The following is a 12,205-nucleotide window of genomic DNA, read 5'->3' on the forward strand; positions in this document are numbered from 1 at the left end:
TACATGGATGGGTGGGTGATAAATAATACCAAAAATGTAAAGCCACAGTTTATCTGTGAATTTCTCCATGACACAATCAAGAGCAAAGTGGGGCTGATTTGAACACGAGGTCCAGATACTGGGCGCTGAAACCACAGTAGCCTTCTCAACATCAGGGAGAAGGTCAAAGACGTGGGGAGATGGGGAGGGTTATCCATTATCTGAAAAATATCAGCAGGTAAACATCTGTCTTTGGCATTTTATTCTCCCATAAATAGGCAACACTGGTGAACAGTTTAAAGTGGAATCCTCCGGGCCTCCCGAACAGGGGGCTGCTGCTGCGTGAAGTCTATTTACTAGACCATGGTGATCAACGTGAAGAACCAAGAGCGAAAGAAAGTAAACAACAGAGAAAACAGTCTCGTCATAAAAGCAGTCTGTGTCTTTTAGAAAGTTTATGAGAAAAAAAAAAGGGGAGTTTTTCACAGGCTCAACGAGCTGGCCTTTCTCTCTCCATCGTCATCATCACCTCCCCCACCTGCTCTGTGCTTCGGCCATAGCAACCAATACTGTGTCCAACCCTGGTAGAAGCCAGCAGCCTCCATCATTTTTCACTGCTGTTCCCGCATCCCCACCCACCAGGTAGCACCTGCTCCCTGTGGAAGCATCTGCTCCCTATGGAAGCACCGACCCAGTGTCCCCTCGGCGAAGACAGCTCTGCCCTCTCTCCTCATCTCCTGCACTATTCAAAGGCCAGAGTCCTCTCTCCCTCTGTATCCCCAGGGCCTAGCAGAGGGTCTGATGCAGTATTTTTAAATGTTTATTTGCTGATTAATACATGAACACCAACTCCTCTGTTTGGCATTCAGTGGCTGCATCCCTGAGAACCTGGGTCCCTATTCACTATTAATAAAAAGAACAGCAGAGACAGTTATGTGGTTGAGGCACCAGGTCCTAATCTAAGGGTCTTACGCATCCTAAGGCACTTAACCCTCCCAACAGCCCTGAGCAGGAAGCACTATTTATCAGTCCTCTTTTCCTGAGGAGGAGCCCACAGCACCGACTGTAAAGTGCCAGGTTCCACAGCTAGGCCAGGGACTCACGCCCAGGGAGAGCCGAGGGCCCTGTCCGGAGGGCCTCTTGGGGTCCACACTTGGACCTTCATATCTGCCAGGAGCAGGCACCACTGATGTGGCTCCAGTTCATGCATCATCACTCCAAATCCAGAGGTGACAATGGTGGTCGCCTTGGATATCTGCTTGTACCTTAAGACTCTCAGATTGACCAAAGCACAGGCCAAGAAAAGGGTTCAGCCTCCCTCTAGTCATAATGACGAATGTCCATGATAACTACAAAGCACAGGGTCTTCTAAGGACATACACGTATAAATTCACTCAATCCACTTAACCACCAGGAAGCGGACACTATCACTAGCCCCTGACCAGAAAGAGAGCTATGTCACTCTGATCATCAGAGACCTTGCCCAAGGTCACCAGGCACCTAAGTGGCAGGGCAGAGATTCCAACCCAGACACCTGACTACAGACGGAGCAGCGGAACCTGGCCTCTCCAGGACACTGGGCTGGGTCACTGCAGGTTTCTGGGAAGGTTGCTTCTGGTCCATGAAGGAAGCCTGGCTTAACTCACCTCCTGGACCTGAATGTTTCATCCTCTCTCCCTTAAGCTCAGGGCTGTGCTGCCCTGGTATCTACCCATGTGCCCCTGCATGATCTGTTCTCTTAGGTATGGAGGGAGCCATAGTCACATTTTCTTCCCAGGAATCACCTCCTGGGTCATCAGGAATGACAGCTGAATACAGAGGCTGCCCAGCCCTGGCACAAGCAGCTTTGTGCCACCATTAGTTCATGTCTGCGAAGCTGATGACGTTTAAAAGGCTCTGTCAAAATTGCAGAGGCGGTCTTCATTACTTTGCTCTCCAGGAGAGAAAAGTGGGTGGGGGAGAAGTGGTGGCTGGTCCACGGCCTATGGGTCAGAGCTCCAGCCTTCCCGTGGTGAATTAAGCTCAGGACGAGGTCCACTGCTGTGCTTACTGGAACATTCACCACCTCGGGAAAGACCCAGGGAGACACAGAGAGGGGACCACAGTTGTCAGACCTGTCAACGCTGATCACAGGCTCTGTATTTATCTTAGTTTGTCATCCTGGCCCTTCTCATGGCTGATGACTAAGCAGACTTCAAAGGAGTTTTAATACTGTTTTGTAGGATTTGTGGAGGATTTGAATCTTAATCGTATTTGCCCACTGTTATCTCCCAGCGCCTGGGTGGATATAAAATCCATCTCATTTCAAATATCCCAAACGTTGGTGATGCTCTGGGAAACATGAAGGAAGCTACTGAGACAGACCATGCTGGCCTCGTTTCCTCTGCCATGGAGGAGCTGCCCAGGTGGTGGTGAGACATCCCAGAACCCCAGGTGCAACAAGGATCACAGTGCCCGGAGTCTCAGCTGCAGCTCCGATTCCTCATTCCCTTAAACTGCAGTGTCACGTCATAAACTAGAAATGACATGTGTGTGTGACTAACACCCCTCACAAAGGAATACAGGAGGCTGACCGCTTTCCAAAAGCTCCTCCCCACCCAGACGTGACAATTCTCTTAGGATCATTTTGCTCACATTTGTTTTGGGGAAACAAAGGAAAAGAGGGCTGTTCCCTTTGCTGGGTGGAGTCAAACCATAAAATTCCTCTGAACGAAGTGTCTCCTCCCTGGGCTTTAGAGCCAGAGCCTCACCACGCAGGCAAGGGGTCCCCATCCTTGAGGTTGCCTGTGCACCCTGCCCCCTAGTTGAGTCGTGGAGGCTGGGGTGTGAGAGAGATCAATGGCAGGCTTTGCTCAAATAAAATGACACTATTTCTGTTAAACTCAATAGGCCTGGTTAGTTAACCACTTCTGGAGTCATCCACACAAAAGCTCATTCATTATGTTTGCAAACCTCAGAAGCACCTTTCACCATATTTTGTTTGGAAGCCACTCTTCGCTTCACTCCAACAATTACAGGAAGATGTTATAGTAAAAATCTTTATTGTTTAGGGCCTCTTGACTTCATGCACATGTTTTTAAAGACATGTTTATCTTCCTCTCAAGCTTTTGAATTTTAGGTTGTATTCTCTTCTCTTTATTCCTATAAGTAATCTTTCTTCCCTGATTTTCGTTGTTTAAGACCTGAAGTTACTACCACAACTATGTCTTGAACTTGGCAAAATAAATGACTTGTAGGTTACAGCCCCATTATAAACAGTATTCTCACCATCTGAGGGAGAGGAGCAGAAATTCCTGGGATTATGAGGTTAATTCATTGGAAAAAATAACTGTATGTGTTTGTCTTCATGTGGCCTTGGCTTCTCCCCTACTTTGTATCATTTCAGAAGGTATTCGGATACCTCTATTTCCTATGGAGGCCATTCGCTCCATCATCGGGAACAAGTGACACAGAAAAGACTGTTACTGGAGTTCCCATTGTGACTCAGTGGTTAATGAACCCAACCAGCATCCATGAGGACGCAGGTTAATCCCTGGCCTCGCTCAGTGGGTTAAGGATCCAGCATTGCCATGAGCTGTGGTGTAGGTCGCAGACTCGGCTCGGATACTGCGTTGCTATGGCTATGGTGTAGGCCAGTGGCTGCAGCTCTAATTCGACCCCTAACCTGGGAACCTCCATATGCCACGGGTGTAGCCCTAAAAAGACACAAATAAATAAATAAATAAGAAAAGACTGTTACTGACTTAGAACCAGGACCAAATCTTGGCATCATATGACTTCGTTAGAGGTTGACCTTTCTAAGCCCATTGCCAATAAAATTACCTGACTCACAAAGTTACTGTCAGGATTAAATGAGAAAATATATGGGAAGAATGTAGTCAATACAGAGCCTGTAAGTGTAAATGAATGCTAGAAGCAATGATACCCATTTCAATGCTCTGCAATAGATTATCCAGCTTTGTTTTGCAAGACTTTAAGTGTCATGACGTCACAATCTCTCTCTCTCTCACACACACACACATACACACCTTTCCTGGTACTACTGCTGCCTTCTCCACTGGCCTCTCTCCCTCAGGGTGGAATCTGTGGTTCCTGACCTGGAGCTGAGTCTTAGGTTTTAGGCTTCCAGGCAAGAATGCACCCAAGGGTCTGTGGTTTCTGAAAAGGCTCTTACTTCGAGCAGCAAGACCTGCACTACAACACGCAGACACCATCAACATTCTTCTTAGTGAAACATCTTCCAGTAATATTCAGACACCACTTTTCAGAAGCCTCACAAGAGCAAACAAAGGCAGATCCTTTCCACAGAGAGCCCAATGGAAGGTGGGGTGATGCTGAGAGAGATAAGAGGGCAGATCTGCCTGATGAGCGGCAAGCCTGCATTTTCAACAGCTCAGGATCTACTTGTCTCTGTTAGGACTGTCCCCTTTAGTGCCACGTATGGTCACTAGGGAGGTTTCTTTTCTCCCCCGCCCCCTCCTCTGCAAGGCAGGAACCCCCTTCCTACAGACCAGCTCTGTAGTCATGGCTGGATCCACCCTGAGTCAGAACAACCAGGCCTCTCCTCTGAGGAAAAAAAAATCCATTCCGATCTATTTCATGAAAATTGTAGTAATCCCAATTTGCTTTCTTAACTGAATTTTGTACTTTCTGATCAGTTTCTACTTTTGTATCTTTCCTAAATGGTTTGGGGGGAGACATATTTTTTTTGTACTGAAAACTATACAAAACTTTAAAACAATAAAAAACAAAAAAAAACTTTGAATTTTAAAAAATAAAGATGAAGGAAAATAAGAAAAACCAGTGAAACCAAAGCAGGCACTGGAAATAGTCCCTCAGAAAGACCTGTAGAATTGCCTGCGGGATCTCAAAGTAAGACTCAGCTCTGCTTATGGCCTCGGGTAAGCTGCTCCACACCTAGAGGGTGGCCCTACAGAAAGCCAGACCACACCTGGTAAAAAGCAGCCAATGCTGCCCTGTGAAGGGGATCCTGGGGGAAGCAGCCCTACACAAGGACCTCTAAAAATCCTTTAATGAAGTCCACGCCCCACAGGGAAGAAAAGGGCAGAGGGTGGCCTGGCCCCTGACAAACTCTAGGGAGAGGGTGAGACCTGCCTGGAGCTAGGGGCCATCAGCCAGCAGGTAGTGACTTGCTCTTTTCAATAAAGAGGGTTCTCTAGAGTGGGCGGGGCTGGGCGCGGTGGGCGGGGCCGGCGGGCAGGTGCGGGGGCTCGGCCCCTCTTGAGCTTGCGCGGAGCCAAGCCCTCTGGCTCCGGGACCGCGCTGTCATTGGGGGTGGCATGCAGGGCCCTGGGGGGCAGGTGCGCCCCAGACAGCGCCTCCCCCGCAGTAAATTCCATAATTACAGGTCACCGAGTGGGCGCCCCTTTGAAGTGAGGGACTTTCTTGTTGTTCCTGCAGCGGATACAATTTGGCTGAGATATCAAATGCAGATAGCAAAAATTTAATTAACAAATCAAAGCCTTTATCTGGAGTTTTTAGAACTGCAGCCAACAGTCTTCTTGATCTCCAGAGCTCCTGTCAGGGCCGAAGAGAAGAAAGCAGCGCCTTTGTAATGCAGAAAAATTTTCCTGATTATTTCTCCCTCAAATAAGCCCTCTCCCCTTAACTGCCCGCTCCTGGGGAAGAGGCTCTGATACCCCTCGAAAAGGAGCTCCTTTTTGAGAGCGATCTGACACCATTCCCCACCGCCGCCCCAACCAGCTCTAGTTAACCTTTGCCTCTCCCAAAAGCCAGGTGGTAAGAGACTGTGGGCCCCCTGTGGAGAGCAGCACGCCCAAGGGCAGAAAACAGAATCATTTGTATTAGGAAACTAGTGTGGACTCTGTCCTAGGAGATGTAGAGACAATAAGTACAGATAAAGTCAGATGAATGGCTTTCAGGTAAGAGTTTACTTTTTTTTAAGGGCAACACCAGATCCTTTAACCTACTGCTCCAAGCTGGGGATCAAACACGTAACTCCACAGCTACCTGAGCCACTGCAGTTGGATTCTTAATCCACTGCACCATCATCGCAGGAACTCCACTTCTGCAGCAGCCCTTCAGCACATTCACAAGCGAAGCAGCTAATGCTGCCATCCACCTCAGATGCAGATGTGGAAACTGAGACTTGGAAAGGCAGAGAATAAACAAGGCAACAGAATCCAAGTTGTGGGTATGTGTGCTATGTTACATAGTAACATTATCAAGGTGGAATCTCTGAGTGTGATTAAAGGGGATTTTTTCCCCCAGTTTTTGTGCTTTGCGCTAGCTTTCAGGTTTTCTAAAATTAACATGTGTAAACTTATAATAACAACTTACTACAGTAGTTAGTTGAGCTCTCAAAGGCAGAGACCCTGGTCCCTCTCTCTGATGCTGGGATGTGCACTCCCAGGCGTGGCCATCCTGCCTCTCTCGGGGCCAGGATGGATGGAGGACAAGGGTGAGGATTCAAATTGACTCCAAGCGAAGATTTTTGGAAGATTCACTGTGAAGCAAAGAAATTTGCACTGGGGGTCAGAGGAGACTCTCTGAGAATCAAGCAAACCCATGGGGTTGGAGAGAAAGTGAAATGAGCTATGTCTTTAGTGAGAGTGGAAGAGTTTCTTTCTGCCTCCAGGAAGAGTCCACTGGCAAACAGTCCAGGACATGGCAAAGGGAGTGTGTGGTCCAGGACGACAGCCAGCGATGCCTGAGCACTTGTCCCCCAGGAAGCCCAGCCCCCCAGCCCAGGAAAACAGCACCGACAGAATGGGATTTGGCTGGCCTGGGAAATCTAAGATTCCAAGGGAAATATGGACATGAGGTGGGTTGCCTGTTCCTTCCCCTCTGGGAGGCCTGTCCCCTAGTGAGATGTTCCCATGGTCCCGTGCACTGGCCATTAGAAAGCTGATGTGGAGTTCCCGTCGTGGCGCAGTGGTTAACAAATCTGACTAGGAACCATGAGGTTGCGGGTTCGATCCCTGCCCTCGCTCAGTGGGTTAACGATCCGGCGTTGCTGTGAGCTGTGGTGTAGGTCGCAGATGTGGCTCAGATCCCGCGTTGCTGTGGCTCTGGCATAGGCCGGTGGCTACAGCTCCGATTCAACCCCTAGCCTGGGAACCTCCATATGCCGCGGGAGCGGCCCAAGAAATGGCAAAAAGACAAAAAAAAAAGAAAGCTGATGTTAGGGATGTCACATCAGTCTACAATTGGCTTATAGCTTGACCCATACCAGGGCTGAAGTGCTGTGACAGGCTCTGAGACCCATTGGCCAGGCAGCCCACCCATGAGCAGCACCTGCCATCCGGGGGCTGTGACTCCAGGAAAGGATTAGGTCAAGCAGCATGGGGCTCCTGCTGCCCAGGCCTGGCTTCCCCAATGTTGAGGGGCTGCCCCCTCCTCCCTTCATCCTGCAAAGACAGTGTCAGAAGTGATGCAAGGATCCTGGCCTCAGGGAAGAGTCTGGGACTGAGAGTGGGTCCCAGTGTTTGAGCCTGAGCTCAGTCCCCAACCAGCCATATGACAGGCAAATCACGTTACATAAAAAGCCTGCTTCAAGGACACTGAGCCATCAGAACTGGGAGAATTTGCTGGACCCACGGGACAAGAAGGAACCAGAAACAGACTACCCCCAGGAACTGGAGACCAGGCAGCCCCTGAGTCCCCTCCACCCCTGACTGGCTTAGGTGCTCAGCAGCCTTGCAGAAGCAAAGGGAAACCCTTGAGGCAAAGAGAAGGAGTCCTAGGTGGATCCAGAGGTACAGGAAGTCACCACGAGCTAAAGATGTGGGGGAAATAGAAATTAGTCCTGGAGTTCCTGCTGTGACACAGTGGGTTAAGGATCTGGCATTGTCTCTGAGGCGACATGGGTTCAATTCCTGGCCCAGCGCAGTGGGTTAAGGATCTGGCATGGCCGCAACTGTGGTTCAGATTTGATCCCTGGCCTGGAAACTTCTAAACACCACGGGTGTGGCCAAAAAAGAGGAAAAAAAATACTGATCATATAAATAATACTTCTGCCCTGAAGGGTTTTAAATATACATAAAATGAAAACACACACAATAAAATAAAGGCAGTGGGTAAATGGGTGTTGGGTAAGCGCCTGACATGAAGCTTCTTGTTGCCCAGCCTCTCCTTCAAAGACATCCAACTCAAATAAATTTATTGGAGTTTCAAGGAGTTCCCTGGTGGTCTAGTGGTTCAGCACTGCGGCCTGGGTTCAATCCCTGGTCTGGGAACTGAGATCCCACATCAAGCTGCTGCACAAGGCAGCCAAAAAAAACAAAACAAAAACCCAACACACTGGAGTTTCACCTCTTACGCCACCACCGCTTCCTATTTCCACAGCACTCCCCAAAGCCTCAGGAGCATCCACAATACCCTAAGGTGGAGGCGCCCCTTGGCCCTGGTCAAGCTGGCTTTGTACTCTGGGGGATGTGACACTGAAACAGGCTCTGTTCCCTAAATCAGTACTTTATTAGGCTGAAATCTGCAGATGAAACGGGTTGGCTAGGTTGTGTTGCTGCCTGCCAGGAAGTCTGTGAAAACTATTTTCATCTTTGCTAAGAGGTAAAGTATTTGTGTCTTTAATAAGCATGGCGGTTGAGACACAAGCATGCTTATAAATAGCTACACCAAAAATGTGCTCACACCACTTAAATAAAAGGAATGTGAGGCCCTCCAAGTGCCACTTGGACTCCCCCAGCCCGTGGTGGGCGGGGTTAAAGGTGCCACCACAAATTTGAGGATGACTCTGCCTCAGTCTTGGCTACCAGGCTTGGCTAGGGAAGGTCCCTGACTCCCCTTCTGTCGTGACACCCCCTCCCTTGGTCCCCAGGACAGTTGTGGCTGCTTCAGACAGGACAGAGGCCACTGCTTTCCTGGCGCAGGTAAACAGAACAGAGGGTCATGGGTGGGGGTCGGGGTAACCAGTGGGCCTGGGCACAGTGGCACTGCCAGCACGGCGCAGGACTCAGGCTGCACTACCTGTCCACGCAGCGCCCCCTCCAGGACCCTCCTGAACTCCCATTTCAATCACAGCGAATGTAAACACATACCCCAAACGTGACTGTCCAGCTGGCAGGTTAGGATAAAGCCACCATCTGCCCGTAACCACTAAGCCACTCAGTTTAGGGTGCTCAGATTACAGGGTCTCTGCAGGCCGAGTGGAACTTGAAGACCCAGGACACTCTCACCAACCCACCTCCCTTCTTTACTGCAGAGTTAACAGCAGTGGGAGAGAAAACGTGTGTTGGCACCAGGAATGGTTATGCGACCAGATCCTTCGTGCTCCGCGCTGCAGGCTGCAGCCGGGGGGACACGGAGAGCTCGCAGCACAGAGGAGCTGAGGCCATTAAGGTACTGAGAGAGCTTCACTGCCAGGGAACAGTAAATAAACACAGGCCACCACAGAACACGTAGGTGTCCGGGATTCTCCGGGAGATAGCAGAATCCCAGAGCACTCTGGGAAGAATTTTTGGTATTCGGTGTCTGCTGCATCTGCGTGAACACATCATCCCTCCAGGAGAGGTAGGATAAATCTAATAAAACCCCCGGTTCCCTGATTTATGGCTGCAGAGGCCTTTGCATTGGCCCTCATCCACACCCAGCAGTGAATCCTGTCATTTTTCAAATGCAATTGAGTGGAGTGAGGGGGTGATAGACAGACACACACTCACTTCCTGAACGTATGGTAACCTAGACACTTCCCATGAACAGATCTTCTCTCTACACATAGTAGCAATAGAGTTTATGTTTCAACATGGACTCGAGTTTTTGCTGGAAAATGTTTAGTGAAAATTTTCAAGCTATAAAGCATTATTAGGTGCAAACTATTACATTTAGAATGGATAAGTAGAAGTTCCTGTCGTGGCTCAGTGGTGACAAACCCGACTAGGATCCATGAGGATGCAAGGTTCTATCCCTGGCCTCACTCAGTGGTTTAAGGATGTGGCGCTACAGTGAGTTGTGATGAGGCAGCTTGGATCTGGCATGGCTGTGGCTGTGGTGTAGGCTGAGAACTATAGCTCTGATTCAACCCCTAGCCTGGGAATCTCCATATGCCGCAGAAGTGGCCCTAGAAAAGGCACAAAGACAAAACAAAACACCTTACAGGCTTTTCTTTCCTTAACAGAGGGATACTTTTAGAATATTTCTTACACATAACATACTTGAGTCAGAGCAAAATTTTCCTATGTTGGCAGGGATCAAGGAAAAGGAGGACTTTTCTATGCATGTTAGAAAAAAGATGCCCTAACATAAAAGGCATTGATCTGTGTGAGAGAGGAAGGATGGTGCCCTGAAGTGTGTCTATTTCCAAAAGGAAGAAGCTAATAGTGGTCAAGACTTTGGCCAAAGTGTTCCTCATATCAACCATCAGGTGGTTCATCTGCCCAGGACTTGGGCAAAAATAACAGCAGTGATAATGATAAATAATGTTTCATGAACACTTAGTATCTGCCAGGCACTCCAGGGAGATCACCTCTTATTTTCACTCACATAGGAAAAAATTGTGGAAGATCTTTATTTTATTTTGCCTTTTGCCTTTTCTAGGGCCGCTCCCGCAGCATATGGAGGTTCCCAGGCTAGGCATCTAATTGGAGCTGTAGCCACCGGCCTATGCCACAGCCACAGCAATGCCAGATCCGAGCCGTGTCTGTAATCTACACCACAGCTCATGGCAACGCCGGATCCTTACCCCACTGAACAAGGCCAGGGATCGAACCTGCAATCCCATGGTTCCTAGTCGGATTCATTAACCACTGAGCCACGACGGGAACTCCTGTGGAAGGTCTTTAAAAGGGCAAAAGAGATAAGTGGCCACCTCACCAATGGAAAGCCCCACACACCTCTGGGGATGTCTGTTTCTGACAGTTTGCTCTACAGAGATAAAGGTTAGCTTGTAGAAAACTGAAGCAACTTATCCCTACCATAAAAATGCAAATTGTACCCAGTGAAATGCAATTGATTATTGCTCTGTGGATCCTGACCAGATTATTGTATCTGTCTGTGAATTCCTTTAGTCATTTCTTACTGTGGGACTTCCAAGCCCCTTCAAGGACACTGAACTCAAAGCCTCTGGCCCAGACAAGAATGACCAGACCTTTATCATTGCCCTGCCCATCTCATTGTAATGCCCCCTCCTCCACCTTGAGCGACCCATCTTACTCTTTCCTACCCCCTACTAGGAAAGGTATGTGGCCCACTCTTCACCCGCCCCTACGGTGCCTCATATGTCCCCAACCAACCAGCAAGTGTATTGTTAAGGCCCCCATTTCCCCAACCAATCAGCAGGTCAGCAAGTGTACCCTGAGCCCTCTCCTTTCCCTGAGCTATAAAAACATACACGACCACTTGCTCAGAGGTGGCTCTCCCTCATCATCAGGAAGTTGGCTCACTGCACTAGCAGCACCTCTCATCTTAAACTCTTCTTTTTCTTCACCTTGCTAAAAGTCCAGAAAGTCCTCTTCCAACCCTCATGCACAGACCATGACACTTACCTGACTCAGGACGTGAGGTGCACAAACCAGGGGTGACATCCGTGAATCTCCCTCGCTAACTCATGTGTTAAGTAAAATATTTGATCCTTGTTCCTTTTGAAATGGTATGAGTCATGATTTTATTGTTTTAAATTTTAGCCTTTAACACTCGTCAAACCTGCATGATAACACCCTGAATAACGGGAGCAGGTCTGATGGGCCTTTGGCAAACAGAGACAGGGAGGTAGCAGACAAAGAGCGCTACCCGGAGTCAAGGAAGAGGCTTTCCTCTCACCTCCTCTACCCTCCGTCCTGGTACAAGTCATTCTTCCCCAGCCTCCCTACCTGAGATCCCTCGCTCCGGGCCTCCACTCAGGAGGTGTGAGGAAAACTCCAGAGCTAGAAAATTCCTAGACAGATGATTCTCCTGTTGAAAGGGATTTTCTCTCTGAAATGTTACCCATCCTCCCATGAAAACAGTGTACTCTCTTCTCTACTGGAGTCTTTTTAATGTCGGAAGGCAAATACCTCCTATCCCTCTGTCTTATCTGGAATAAATACATTAACCTCCAAATTTGAGCTGATTTCCAGACTCGCCCCCAACTGTCTTGTCCCTTCCTGTTGCTGCTGAGTTTATAACATCCCTCTGGAAACATGGCACCTACGATGGAACCAGTCTTCCGACCCACCCAGAACCTGGATCCCCTGCTCTATCTGAGCTCTGGAAATGTGGAGGGCGGTCAGAGTTGGGGCAGTGCCTGTGATTT

Source organism: Sus scrofa, chromosome 6 (assembly GCF_054392235.1).
Source record: "Sus scrofa isolate SSC_HxYL_T2T_F1_AM1 chromosome 6, Sscrofa_HxYL_maternal_Yorkshire_Landrace_v2.0, whole genome shotgun sequence".
NCBI classification, from domain to species: Eukaryota; Metazoa; Chordata; class Mammalia; order Artiodactyla; family Suidae; genus Sus; species Sus scrofa.